The 14,744-nt window shown below is 43.6% G+C and overlaps 1 long non-coding RNA gene across 1 annotated transcript in view; it reads right to left on the bottom strand.

Annotated features, from left to right (window-relative positions):
* Positions 1 to 6,178: 6,178 nt before the first annotated feature.
* LOC115507493 overlaps positions 6,179 to 14,744 on the bottom strand; it is an 80,150-nt gene continuing 71,584 nt past the window's right edge. Inside the window, exons 4-5 of the long non-coding RNA XR_004343230.1 lie at positions 8,436 to 8,521; positions 6,179 to 6,457 (exon numbers count right to left, since the gene is read on the bottom strand). This is a non-coding gene — a long non-coding RNA (uncharacterized LOC115507493). The remainder of the gene's footprint in view (positions 6,458 to 8,435; positions 8,522 to 14,744) is intronic.

Raw genomic sequence — 14,744 nt, 5'->3', positions numbered from 1 at the left:
AGCCCAGTTTTTCGTGATCTCGGAAGATACTTGTCTTCCTATAAAAACCTGTCTCCCTGGGCGCATTTGATTTCTCAGTAGGCTTCCTTATTAGTCATTTCCTCATCACAGGACTTCCATCAAACCCCCCAGGTCTGCCCTCTGGCCGGTACAATATCCCCCCTGTGCCTTCCCACTGCAAGACTCAGGCTTTTCTTACAGCCAAGGAACCTCTGCGGCCTTGTGTGCGTTTTCACACACGCCCTGCGGAGACAATGTCCTGCCTTCAGTGCCCCACCCAGTCAGGGGTGCTGCCTGTGTTTTGAGACCCAAATTCTTCCTCCTCTGGGAAACCTTTCCTGAGAAGAGCCCCCGCACACCATGAACCCCTCCTGATCGTCTTGGCTGCAAGTGAAGTGAGCCATTTTATTATATAATAGGTAAATGGCCCAAGCCACAGAGATGTTCCACAGAGAGTGGAGCCTTTTTCCCCAAACAGATGGTGAGCCCCTTGTTGCCAGGGATGATGGCACCTGCTTCTCTGTCCCCAGGGAGTTCTCCCAAACAAGCCTCGCACGTAGGTGTGCAATCAATGCTTGCTGGTTAAGGGGGAGGCAGAGAACCGATCCGGGCCTTTCGGGGATCCTCAGGTCACAGATATTTACATTGTCTATGATCGCTTAATTAACCGTCTGCCATCAAGTTGCCCCAGAAGCTGGACAGACAGGAAGCAATCCTGTCCCGACTTCAGATTAGATATCCGGAAGTCTCGGCTAGTCCTGACTCTGCCACTCACTAACGTGAACTTTGGCAAGCCAGTTAGCTGCGTTGGGCCTCAGTTTCCCCAATTAAAAAAAATAGGGAGACTGCTAACTTCTGGTTACGATGAGTAATAGGATTTGTATTTACCCTCCTGCATGAAACAACAACAACAAAAAAGACAATGTGAAGCAACAGTCTTCAAGATGCTAGGTATTGGGCAACACAGGACAGTGATCCCAGAGAGAACACAAGCAAGACGAGCCCTGTGAATGCGTCGGCTTGTTTTTTTAACCACTTTGTTGAGATATAATTCACATACCATGCAATTCACCTGTTTAAAGTGTACAATTCAGAGACGCCTGGGTGGCTCAGTCGGTTGAGCATCCAACTCGATTTCCGCTCAAGTCGTGATAGCAGGGTTGTAAGAGCGAGCCCCATGTTGGGCTCCATGCTGAGTGTGGAACCTGCTTGGGATTCTCTCTCTCTCTCTCTCTCTCTCTCTCTCTCTCTCTCTCTTTCTCTCCCCCTCTCCCCTGCTTGCACTCTCACTCTCTAAAATAAAACAAAATAAAATGTACAATTCAATGGTTTTTAGCATATTCACAGAATGTGCAACTTTCACCAATTTTAGAACATTTGAGCGCAGGGGAGGGGCAGAAGGAGAGGGACACACAGATTTCGGAGCAGGCTCCAGGCTCCGAGCTGTCAGCACAGAGCCCGACGTGGGGGCCTGAACTCACAAACCGAGAGGTCATGACCTGAGCCAAAGTCGGACATTAACCGACTGAGTCACCCAGGCGCCCCTCAAAGTGGCTGCATCATTTTAAATACCCACCAACAATGTACAAGTGTTCTGATTTCTCCTCATCCTTGCCAATACTTGTTATTATCTGACTTTTTTTAGTACAGCCATTCTGGTGGGTACAAGGTGGCATGAAATTCATTGTGGTTTCGATTTGCATTTCTCTGATGACCACTGAGCAACTTTTCATGTGCTTATTGGCATTTCGTACATCTTCCCTGGGGAAATATCTCTTCATATTCTTGGCCCGTTTTCAATTGGGTTATTTATATTTTTATCATTGAGTTGTAAGGATTCTTTATATAGTCTAGATACAACTCCCTCATAAGACTGATGACTTGGAAATATTTCCTCCCATTCTGTGGGTTGTCTTTGTACTTTCATGCGTGTTCTAGGAAGCACAAAAGTATTTAATTTTGATGAGCCCAGTTTGTCTATTTTTGCCTTTTGCTGCTTATCCCTTTGGTGTAATAAATAAAAATCCTTTGCCAAATCTGAGGTCATGAGGGTTTACCCTTATGTTTTCTTGTACGAGTTTTATAGTTATAGCTCCTATATTTAGGCTTTAAAATCCATTTTGAGTTGATGTTTGCATATGGTGTGGGGCATGGTCCAACTTCATCCTTTTACATGTGGTTATCCAGCTGTCTTAGCACTATTTTTGAAAAGACTATTCTTTCACCATTCAATGATCTTGGCACTCTGGTCAAAAATCAGTTGACTACAGACACATGGTTTTATTTCTGGAATCTCCACTTTATTCCATTGATTTATACGTCTGTCCTCATGCCAGTACCACACTGTCTTGATTGCCGTTGCTTTGTAGTAAATTATGAAGCCGGGAAGTGTGAATCCTCCTCCTTTGTTCTTCTCTTTCAAGATTGTTTTGGCTATTCTGGGTCACATGCAATTCCATATGAATTGTAGAATCAGCTCACCAATTTCTAAAGAGAAGCCAGCTGAGATTCTTATAGGAACTGCATTACACCCGTAGGGCATCTTGGGAAGTACTTCCATATTCACCATATTAAATCTTCCAGTCATGGGCATGGGATGTGTGCCCACTTATTTAGATCGTTAATTTCTTTCAACAGTGTCTTGACGTTTTCAGAGTATATAAGCATTGGTCCTTTTCTTAACTTCACACCTAAGTAATTTATTCTTTTTGATCTTATTGTAAGTGAAATTGTTTTTTTAATCTCATGTTGGGATTGTTCATTGAAAATATACAGACATACAGTTGGTTATTGTAGATCGATCTTGTATCCTGCAACCTTGCTGAACTTTTTTATGAACACATAATGGTTGTGTGTGTGTGTGTGTGTATTCCTTAAGATTTTCTACATACAAGATCATGATGGGGCCCCTGGGTGGCTCAGTCGGTTAAGTGTCCAACTTCAGCTCAGGTCACGATCTCATGGTTCATGAGTTCAAGTCCCGTGTGAGGCCCTGTGCTGAAAACTCAGAGCCTGGAGCCTGCTTCGGATTCTGTGTCTCCCACTCTCTCTGCCCCCTGCCCACTCACACTCTGTCTCTCGCTCTCAAAAATAAATAAACATTAAAAACATTTTTTAAATAAACATTTAAAAGTTTTTAAAAAAGATCATATCACCTACAAAAAGAGATAATTTCACTTTTTCCTTTCCAATCTAGATGCCTCTTATTTCCTTTTCTTGCCTAAGTACCCTGGCTGCTACTCCAATAAAATGTTGAGCTGCAGACATTTTTGTTTTGTTCCTAATCTTAAGGATAAAGCATCTATTCTTTCACCATTAAGTATGATGTTAGCTGTGGGTCTTTTGTAGACGTGCTTTGTTAAGTTGAGGAAGCTCCCTTCCATTCCTAGTTTGTTGAGTGCTTTTATCATGAAAGGGTGTTGAATTTCGTCAAATGCTTTTCTGCATTTATTGAGATGCTCACGTGATTTTGTTTTGTATTCAATTGTTATAACACTCATTGATTTTTTTCAGATGCTAAACCAATCTTACATTCCTAGGATAAATCCCAGTTTTCACGGTGCATAATTCTTTTTATATGTCATTACATTCATTTGCTAGTATTTTGTTGAGGATTTTTGCGCCCATATCCATAACAGACAATGATGTGTAGTTTTCTTGGGGTGTCTTTGGTTTTGGTATTAGGGTATCAGGCCTCATAGAATGAACTGGGAAGGGTCCCATCCTCTTCCATTTTTGAAGAGTTTGTGAAGGGTTAGTATTAGCTCTTTAAATGTTATAATTTAGTGATAAACCATCTGAACCTGGGGCATTTCCTTTGTGGGCTGGTTTTTTAAAAAGTTACTAATCAGTCTCTTCACTTATCATAGGTCTGTTCACATTATTTTTTTCTTCGTCACTTTCAGTAGTTTGTGTTTCTCAAGGAATATGTCCATTTCATCTGTCTAATTGCCTGGCATAGAATTCCTTTATGTTTATGAAAGTTCATTTCTGATTCTAGAAATCTGAGTCTTCTGTATTTTTTTCCTGGTCAATCTAACTAAAGGTTTGCCAATTTTGTTGACAAAAGAAACAGCTTTTGGTTTCATCAATTTTTCTCTATTATTTTTCTATTCTCTCTCCCATTAATTTCCACTCTGATCTTTACTATTTCCTCGTGACTTGCTTTAGGGTGAGTTGGCCCTTCTTTTCCAGTGTCTTAAGGTGGACGATTTGGCCCAATTTATTGACTTCAGGAAGTTTCCAGGATAGGACATGGGGAAGGGGAGCTGAGGCAGAGCCTGGCAGACCCCTGGAGTTGAGAGCACCAATCTGAGGGTTCACGAAACCAAGTCAGGGAGAGTTAGTATATATTTGTCCTGCTTTTTAGCTGTTTGAAGTGAGAGGGTGAATACAGGCCCATTACTTGGTCAGAAATGGAAATTGTGCACATTCTTACAAAAAGCTTTATTTAAATCCCAGAATGGCCTTTCTAAAAATGGAAGGAAGGAAGGAAGGAAGGAAGGAAGGAAGGAAGGAAGGAAGGAAGGAAGGAAGAAAGAAAGAGGGGCGCCTGGGTGGCTCAGTCGGTTAAGTGTCCAACTTCAGCTCAGGTCACGATCTCGCGGTCTGCGAGTTCGAGCCCCGCGTCAGGCTCTGGGCTGACGGCTCAGAGCCTGGAGCCTGCTTCCGATTTTGTGTCTCCCTCTCTCTCTGCCCCTCCCCCGTTCATGCTCTGTCTCTCTCTCTGTCTCAAAAATAAATAAACGTTAAAAAAAATTATAGAAAGAAAGAAAGAAAGAAAGAAAGAAAGAAAGAAAGAAAGAAAGAAAGAAAGAAAAAGAAAGATAGAGGGGCACTTGCATGGCTCAGTCGGTTGAGCGTCCAACTTCAGCTCAGGTCATGATCTCACAGCTCGTGAGTTCGAGCCCGCGTCAGGCTCAGAGCCTGGAGCCTGCTTCTGATTCTGTGCCTCCCTCTCTCTCTGCCCCTAACCCACTTGCATTCTGTCTCTGTCTCTCTCAAAAGTAAATAAATGTTAAGAAAGAAAGAAAGAAAGAAAGAAAGAAAGAAAGAAAGAAAGAAAGAAAGAAAGGAGAAAAGAAAGAAAAGAAAGAGAGGAGGGAAGGAAAGGAGGGAGGGAGAGGCAAACATTTGACGTATTAGTATTGAGGCTGGCCAGTCAGGTGATCGAAGCCATCAGACACACAGGATTCCAAATTACAAGGAGAAAATATATTATTGAGATATAGCATGTATATACATAAGACTATTTTCTTAGGTTTAAAAAGTCACTGGTGCAGGTGAATATATAATTGTTAATTTTCTCTTATTTTGGTCTGTAGCTAGGAAGAACAGAAGGAAAAGAATGGAGAAAAAAGAAAAAAAAATCTGTTCTTCACTCTTTTTAGTTTGTTGTTGTTGTTGTTGTTGTTTAGAAGCCCAGGGAAATTTTATCAACACTGGTATTTACTCCAAATCTCATCTCCCAAAAAGTGAGATCCACTAACATCTGACTTTTATCCTAAATTCTACACATATATTTAACAGCATTCATTTAAGTTAGAAATAAAGGTCTGTTTTAAATGAATAAACTCGAATGTGGACTGATTCCTTGTTAGGTAAATAATAAGAAGTGAAATCTTTCCCTACATGATTTCTTTTGTGTTTTGGCCCCCCTTACCTTCTTCGAAAGCCATCACTTTCCATCATTGGGTAGGCCTCTTTTGAGTTCTTTTCTTGGTAGCCAATATGAATTAAAATGTCAAGTTGAAACAATTTTTCTAAAGAGAGAGATGCACATCTAGCCTCTGGAATCTTCTCGCTAAATATGTGGTCCATGTATCAACAGCATCAGCAACACTTGAAAGCTTTGGAGAAACAGAGAATCCCAGGCCCTCCCTGGACCTTCGCAATCACATTTTAACAAGGTTCCCAGGCAATTCCTATGCACATTAAACTTTTAGACACATACTGCTGTAGAAAGCAAAATTACCAAAGGAAACCCAAATACATATATATTTGGGATATATTTGGGTTTCCTTTGATAATTTATATATGTGTGTGTACGCATATATGCATCATATATGTATATAATATATAGTATCACATATATTATATAATATGTGTGTGCATGTATTTAGATAGGCATGCAAGGGGATGATGCATATAAATGTAGCATATATATAAAACCATATAAAGGGATGGCAGCACATTTAGGATAGTGGTTACCTCTTAGAAGGTGCATTTGTTATCATGTGGTATAACCAATTACCCCCAAACTTGGCTGCTTAAAACATACATTTTCTGGAATCCAGGCATGCCTTACCTGCGGCTTCTGCTTCAAGGTCTCTCGCGAGCGCTGCAATCAGGTGTCAGCCAGGGTTGCAGTCTCATCTGAAGGCTCTACCGAGAGCATCTGCTTCCAAGTTCACTCACATCGTTCTTTGAAGGATTCGGTTTTTCACAGGCTGTTGGACTAAAGATTCAGTTCCTTATAAACTGTTGGCTGGAGGTCTCCCTTGACTTTCTGCCATGTGGGTCTCCCAACAAACATCTCACAACACGGCAGCGGGCTTTATCAGAGCAAGTGAGAGGGCAAGAGAGAGTGCCAGCAGGATGGAAGGCAGGACCTTTTGGACCCTAATTACAGAAGTGACATCCCATCACCTTTGTCACATTCTAGTCATTAGAATCAAGTCCCTAAGTCCAGTCCACACTCAAGGGGAAGGCATGAATACCAGAAGATAGGGCTCGATGAGGGTCATCTTTGAAAGCTGCTAGTCAAAAGCAGAGGGTGTCGGGAAAAGAAGAGAATTCTAGGGTGTGGGTACACAGGGAGCTTCGAGTGGATTTGCAACGTTTGATTTCTTAAGCTGAGTGGTGGGCACTTGGGTATTTATTTTAGTGATTTATATACCTTTCTTAGGTCTGAAAGATTTCCTAATAAGGAAAAAAGAAAAAAAATTAAGAACGAGCAGGCCTAATCGTTGAATCTGTTTAAGAAAAAAAGGATGAAGGGGTGGTTATTCGGCAAAGGGATGATAGGGGCTCTGGGTGGCTCAGTCGGTTAAGCACCCAACTCTTGATTTCAGCTCAGGTCATGGTCTCACGGTCATGAGATTGAGCCCCGTGCCCTGCTCCGAGCCCCGTGCCCTGCTCCAAGCCCCGTGCCGAGCCCCACATCGGGCTCCGTGCTGAGCATGGGGCCTGCTTAAGATTCTTTCTCCTGCCACTGCCCCGCTCATTCATTCTCTCTCTCCCTCTCCCTCTCTCTCTCTCTCTCTCCCCTTCTCTCAAAAAAAAAAAAAAAATTAAAAAGAAAAAAAAAGAAAAGGGGATGCGATCAGAGTAAGGGCCCAGGGGGTTGAGGGCTCATAGAATCATTTCTACTTTTAGTTAAGGCTTCCTAGATGCTCTCTAGTTTGCATTAATGCCTTCTTCTCCCATATTATATAGCAGCACATCTCATAATCTGTCTTACATGAATGTTGTGTAGGTTTTTATCGATTGTATGTATCTCCCTATTCTAGATCAGCCGGCACCGCGCTTTGCAAAGAATGGGTGCCAGATAAATGTTTTGCCAAAGCAAAGTGAATTTATTGCTTCCCCACCTCATTCTGACATTTGTGGTAACAGTTTAAGAGGCATTACAGCTTACTATTCATTAAGGCCAGAACCACAGGGTGAAACAGGAGGCATAAATCCCTTTGTCACCATACAGTTTTCAATTTCAAGTAAGGATTCATGAACTTCCTAGAGTAACTTCTACCCTCGCCCTTCAAAAGACTGAATTAGGACATCGAGGGACCAAAGTGCCATTTGTGGATATTTTAAGGTTGAGGGACCATGAAGGAGACATCGGAAAGTGGGACCATGGCCTGGAGAGGGGAGAATTAGGTGGGAATTTTCAGCACAGAAAGGACCTGGGCCGCCCCGATGTAGCATCCTGACTGAAAGTGTCTGGGTCTGGGGGACCCATGGGAAAGCAGGCAGGGAGGCAAGAGGACCCACAAGGGTAGGGAGTCAGGATGCCCCGAGATCCTATGAAAGAACACCAGAAGTCAAACTGCCACTGAACTTAAGCAGCCATCGCAGCAGACTTAAAAAAAAAAAAAAAAAAAAAAAAAGATCCTGAAGTTAGAAGCACGATGGGGATTATAATAGTTGTAGTCGGTGAACATGTCATTTTCAGAACCCTGAGGAAGTCCCAGGCGAGGCTGGAAAGTCCAGGCGGCATTACTGGCGTCCAGAAAGGGCGCTAACCAGACGCATGCTCGGAGGGCGCGCTTCCTTCCCAGCACTGAGGACACTTTATGAGCTGCCCTACTCATGCTCCGCGCAAGCAGAATAAAGAGCTTCGCTTTGGGACGGCTGCGTGCTCGTTCTGTACAACTCAGAATGGTATCTTGCCCGTTCCCGAAATAGCGATTACAAACTTTAAGCAGGAAACTCACATACAGCACGTGGCTCCCGTCGCCGCCGCCATATTCGCTCTCCCTTTGTTCAGAAGACATGTCGGTGCCTCCATCCCAGGGCTCCACTGAAGAAAGAAATGGCCTTGTTAACTGGAGTGGAATGGGGAAAAAAGGGAATGGCATGGTAACCCCACCTCCTTCTTTTGTCAGAGCGGAACCTTTCGACACACACCGCACCCCTGGCTGGCCCCTTGGGCGCCGAAGGATACAAGCTGCCATATTGGAAGGGTCGCAGGCCCAGGCTGTTCCTCTCTGCAATGACATGAGTTCCTCCCCAAATAATCTCTTGACGTCTTTGAACTTCTCAGAAGAGAGACCGAAGAGATAAGTAGAGGCCAAGTACACGCAGCTAAACCACAGCATCTCATCTCTCGAGCCCCTTGAAGCTTTTGCAGAATCCATAAAGCAGGGGCTTTTAAAGTACTTCTTGAAAGTTTTCAGAAACAGGAGTTGCCAAATGTTCAAAAATAATTTTGATGAATCACAATCGTGAAGAAACAGTTTTCTCTCTTTATTACAAAGTTATTTTTAAAGCGTTTCTTCATGAATCATGCAAAATAACTGATTGCAACACAAATTGTCGTCTTCATGACTATTTCCGAGAGAGGGAAACTCTAGTTTAAAAAAGGCAACCGGCATTTTCATTAGAAGAACTATTTTCTGCACAGTAAAAGAAATGATACAGTAATGAACCAACAGACTCCCCAAATGTAAATTATATCATCACTTGATATTACTATTCTTAAATTTTGATGCAATTTGAATCCACAGCAAAGCTCTAAATCATCCTGGCGAAATGGCAGATCCCTCCAGACTCTTCAATTCTTTCAGGATCAGAGCACCATTCTGTCTTAATTTTTGAAATTGGAACCAAAATGTTTTTAAGAGAGAGACATATTGATTATAAGGGTCTATGAATTCTCTGTCCAGACTGGTTTCTATTCAAAGTGAAGTGAGGAACACTGAATACTTTCACAGTCATTAACACCACATACCATTCCTTTGTTTAAAAAAAAAAAAAAGTATTTTAGTAGAAGAGTGTTATCTCTAGTCGCAGGTCCTTCTGTTCTCATCACTACCGTGAATATCAAGCATCTGGTTTACTGACACTCATATTCTCGGGACACAGTGCTCTGAGTTGCATGGAGGACGTTGGATGCTTATAGATGCACACAGCGATGGTTATCGCTACTAGACTTCTCCCTGTATCCGATGTTTCTCCCACAGTGACAGTTGGCTCTATATTCTAAGCACTTTATGTGACTAACGCAATTACTCCTCACAATGACTGTATGTTGGAGATTACGATTTATCCCCATTTCACAAATGAGGAAACTGACGTACGAGCAGGTTGAGTAACTTGTCAGAGACTATACAGCTAAGTTTGTTGCAGAGCCAGGACTTGAACCCAAGTACTCCAGCTCCGGGGAAATGCTCTGAACCTCTAAACGGTATGCTCTGCTCCCGAGAGCAGGCGTTCAGTAATTTTCAACACGAATAGTTATTTGTTTGATTTTTCTCTGACTGCATATTGGACCCTAAACATCTAAATGAATGTCGATTTCAAAGCTATTGTCCTGGGAGCCTTCAATTGCTCAAAACCTTTTGTGATTCCTTCTTTGGAATAGTTTTCAGAGCCAGTTCATGATTCGCAGGAGAAAAGCAGTCAGCTCATTTTTTTTTTTTAATGTGTATTTGTTTTTGAGACAGAGAGAGACGAAGCATGAGCGAGGGAGGGGCAGAGGGAGAGGGGGAGGCACGGAATCTGAAACAGGCTCCAGGCTCTGAGCTGTCAGCACAGAGCCCGACGCGGGGCTCGAACTCACGGACCGTGAGATCATGACCTGAGCTGAAGTCGGATGCCCAACCGACTGCGCCACCCAGGCGCCCCCACCGCTCGTTTTTATATACAGACAGTGTTATTCGGTTTGGCCAATACCTTATTTGCCCAACATGTTTCTGAATAACACGTTTTCCCGAAATCACATTCTCCATTAAAAGAAGAAAGATCTGCTACCGTTGAAGATAGTCCAAAACTGTGATGCAGGGATATTTTCAGTCAGCTAGCAGACATTTACTGAGCAAGATGTCAAACAAGGCATCTTCCCTACCTTCAGAGAGCCCTCGGCCAGGTAAGGGAGACGGACAAGCCAGTGCAATAAGAGCTCTGACAGATGGAAGGAAGCTCAGGATCCTCAGGGTGCCCTTCTGGGGCATCAATCCCAGGCTTGGGGTGAAGGCCAGCTTCCTGAAGGAGGAGGGGAGGTCTGATTTTAGTTGCAAAAGACAAGTAGCTGTGGCCACCCCACAAGAACAAGGGCACCGACTCTGAAGGTGGCTGTGCTAACTGGGAGATTTTATGTCCTTGATGAGTACACTCATACTCTCCCAAGTTTATTTTTAGAAGATGATAATTGTATTGTTTTATGTTCACACCTGGTACTCAAGTTGTGTTTGCCTTTATTTTCTTTTTTAAATGTTTATATTTACTTTTGAGAGAGAGACAGACAGACAGAGACGGAGTATGAGCAGGGGAGGGGCAGAGACAGAGGGAGACACAGAATCCGAAGCAGGCTCCGGGCTCCGAGCGGTCAGCACAGAGCCCGATGCGGGGCCCGAACCCGCGAACCGCGAGATCATGACCTGAGCCGAAGTCGGACGCCCAACCGACTGAGCCACCCAGGCGCCCCAAGTTGTGTTTGCCTTTAAATGAAACCTGGAAAGATCCGCTGATGGTAGTTTCAAAGTTGCCTAACTTTGGGGCGCCTGGGTGGCTCAGTTGGCTGAGCATCCGACTTTGGCTCAGGTCACGGTCTCAGGGTTCGTGAGTCAAGCCCCACACTGGGCTCGGTGCCGTCAGATCCTCTGTCCCTCTCTCCCTCGGCCCCTCCACCCCTCCTTGTGTGTGCTCTCTCTCTCTCAAAAAATAAATAAAACCTTCAGAAAAGGTTGCCTAACTTTATGTTTGAGTGTTGTTTGCTTTTGTAACTGAACCATTTGCAGGTCTTCAAGTTTCTCTGAAGAGTTTGGCTGATGGAGTAAACAGAAAACAAACCAATATACCAAGGAGGTCATTGTCAGAATCTATTTGTGTGTGGGAAGTACATGATGACCATTTGTTTGATAAATAAAGAAAGGAGTGAATCTTTAATGTTGATCTTCTGTAACCTAAACAAAATAGCTACTTTCCTTCATTTTCCATGGGCCAAGATAGGACAGAGCAACCCACGCATGGAGATGCCCTAGTAGAGGCTCATACTTTTCTCAATGTATCAATCTGGAGGACAGTGACTTTGAACCACCAATGGGAGATACAGCAATCTAAGAAGGAGCTGTTCCATTTCTGTGGCTCATCTGCCCTCGAAAACCAAACTACCCCAGGCTCGTCCAAAAGGATCCCCAGAGAGGGAGAAAAGGGCTCGGGAGGTGGGGAAGTATCGTCCAACGCCTGTGGGCTCAGTGCTTAGCTATGGCGACCGACGGTGCAAAGTACGATACCCTCGTTGCATGAAGGCCCTCTTCTCTGTGACCCTCATCCCCTAGGTGGCCCGACCGGAACTCTGTAGAATTGATGTGGAGAGCAGGAACTGGAACACACAGCGAGGGAAGAACAGGATTTTCTGGGATTTGAGAGCGAAACGACCTTGGGTAGGAGGACACACGGGGCACTTGGGAGAAAGGAACAGTTGGCAGGCAAAGGGCACCAGAGACAACCGGATCTGTTGCCCGAATCTGTCTAGGGCCGGGCCCGCTGAGCTCAAAGAGTAGGGGCAAGAGATAGTAGGAAAGAAAAGATATCTGCCTGCCCACCACTTATTTACTCATTTCGCACACCAAGTGTTTTGAGAACCGTGCTAGGGAGCTGACGGCTAATTCCAAGAGAATCCATTGAGACATCCCTCCCTGTGGTTCCATGCTATGCCGGGGCAGCCAAAAGTTGTCCCTCCCCCCATAACCCGCCCTTTATTGACCCTGCCAGGGTGCCTAAAATGCATCCATTGCTTTCCCTGTTCCACGAGCTTTGGTTACTTTTTCAGATAAACATTTGTTGAAAAAGAATCCCAAGAAAACGGGCCACGACACGGTGTGGCATTGACGGGGAGGTAAAAAAAAAAAAAAAAAAAAAAAAAAAGATACTGTGGGAGGCTACGGCTCAGATGGATAGACCTAAGTACTTAGCGGGTGCTGATGAAGAAATGAGTGAAAGGAAAGGATAGCTTCCGAATGCCTGTTAGATGTCAGGTGCGCTCAGATATCCTCCCCAAAACTTCTGGGTAGGAGGCATGACTCTCTTTCCATCTTTCCCTGGTGACATTCTGAGGATTAGAGATGAAGTCGTTTGCTTGTACAGCTAGTAAGTGACAGCTGAACTCATGTCATTGGGATTCGAAGTATTATCGCCATGCCGCCTCGGTGATGAAACTGTCCGAATGAATGTATCAGTCAGGGTCTAACCAGGAGAAAAAGCTGCACGAGCTATTTGCTCAGGGGGGATTTTAATATAAATACCAATACTGTATAATCTTACTCATACGAGGTACCAGAATCGTCACGTTTACAGAGATGGAAAGGAAAATGGTGCTTGCCAGAGGCCGATGGGGGGGAAAAAAGTGGAGTTATTTAATGGGTATCGAGTTTCAGTTTCACAAGACGAAAACAGCTCTAGAGGTGGACAGAGATGATTAATGCCATGGAACTGCACACTTAAAATGGCTTAAATGGCAAATTTGATGTTGTACGTATTTTACCACAATTTTTAAAAGTCAAAACAAAAGCGAAGACGAAATAAAGACATTGTAGACATATGAAAGTTTCAAAAAGTCATCACTGGCAGACCTGAACTGTAATAAATGTTGAGGGATATCCTTTAAGCAGAAGGGAAATGAAACCAGATGAAGATATGGATCTACACAAAGTAATACAGAATATTAGCTTGGTGACTAAATACATGAGATATATTTCCTATTTCTTAAATCTCTTTTAAAAGATAATTGACTAGGGGGCACCTGGGTGGTTCAGTTGGTTGGGCGTCTGACTCTTGAATTTGGCTCAGGTCATGGTCCCAGAGTTATGGGATCGAGCTCTGTGCCTGGCTCTGTGTGCTCAGCGTGGAGCCTGCTTGGGACTCTCTCTCTCTACCCCTCTCCCCCTCTCCCTACCCCCCACCCCGCTCACACACATGCTCTTTTTCTAAAAAAAAAAAAAAAAAAAAAAAGATAATTGACTATAAACAAAACGAATAAAAATGTATTGATGTATTGCGAGCTTTACAACTTACATATTAGGAAATTATATGGAAACTCTAGTAGAAAGATCAGGAGAGGGGAAATAGAGGCACACTATTGTAAAGGTTTTACATTATTTGTAAAGGGATAGACTATCACTTGAAGGTGGGCTGCGATAAATTATAAACTCCAAAGCAGCCACTTAGGATTAAAAAACAAAGAATTGCAGCCAAAAAGTCAACAAACGAGATAAAGACTAAAGCATCCAATCAATCTGACAGAGACAGAAAAAAAGGAACTACAGATGACACAGAGAGAAAACAAAAAGCAAGATGAAACATTTATACCTAATGGCATCAATAATCACATTAAACGGAAGCGATCTAAGCAGCTGATACTCGTTTGCCGCTACTGCTGTAACAAACTACCGCGCACTTAGTGGCTCACGACGACATAAATGACCCGACCGCTAGTTGTGCAGGTCAGCAATCTGACACGGGTCTCGTCGAGCTAAAATTAAGGCGTCAGCAGAGCCGCGTTCCTTCTGGAGGCTCTAGGGGAGAATCTGTTTCCTTGCCTTTTCCAGCTTCCAGAGGCCACCTGCATTCCTTAGCTCACGGCCCCTTCCTCAATATTCAAAGCACATCACCCCAACCTCTGCCCTGTCACTACACCTCCTTCCCACTCTGACCTTCTTGCCTTCCCCTTTTGTAGATGTCTGTGATTAGATGGGGCCCACCCCCATAATCCAGGATAATCTTCCCCTATCAAACTTCTCAATTTATCACATCAGCAATCTCCCTTTTGCCATGTTAGGTAATATTTTACAGGTTCGCAGGATGAGAATGTGGATATCTTTGGGGGGGCATTATTATCTACCGTACCCCTCAACTGAAAAGACTGGCAGACTGGATAAAAAAGTAAGACCCAAGTGTATGCTGTTTCCAATACTCTTTAACTATAAATATAGAAATAAGTGCAAAATAAAAGGATGGGAAAAACTATACCACGTGTAGTAGGCCGAATGGTGGCCCCCAAGACTTGTCCATGCTCTAATACCCAG

The sequence above is a fragment of the Lynx canadensis genome, chromosome X, assembly GCF_007474595.2.
Source record: "Lynx canadensis isolate LIC74 chromosome X, mLynCan4.pri.v2, whole genome shotgun sequence".
NCBI lineage: Eukaryota > Metazoa > Chordata > Mammalia > Carnivora > Felidae > Lynx > Lynx canadensis.
Note: the sequence above shows the minus strand (reverse complement) of the source record. Positions and strands in the feature narration are given on the sequence as shown.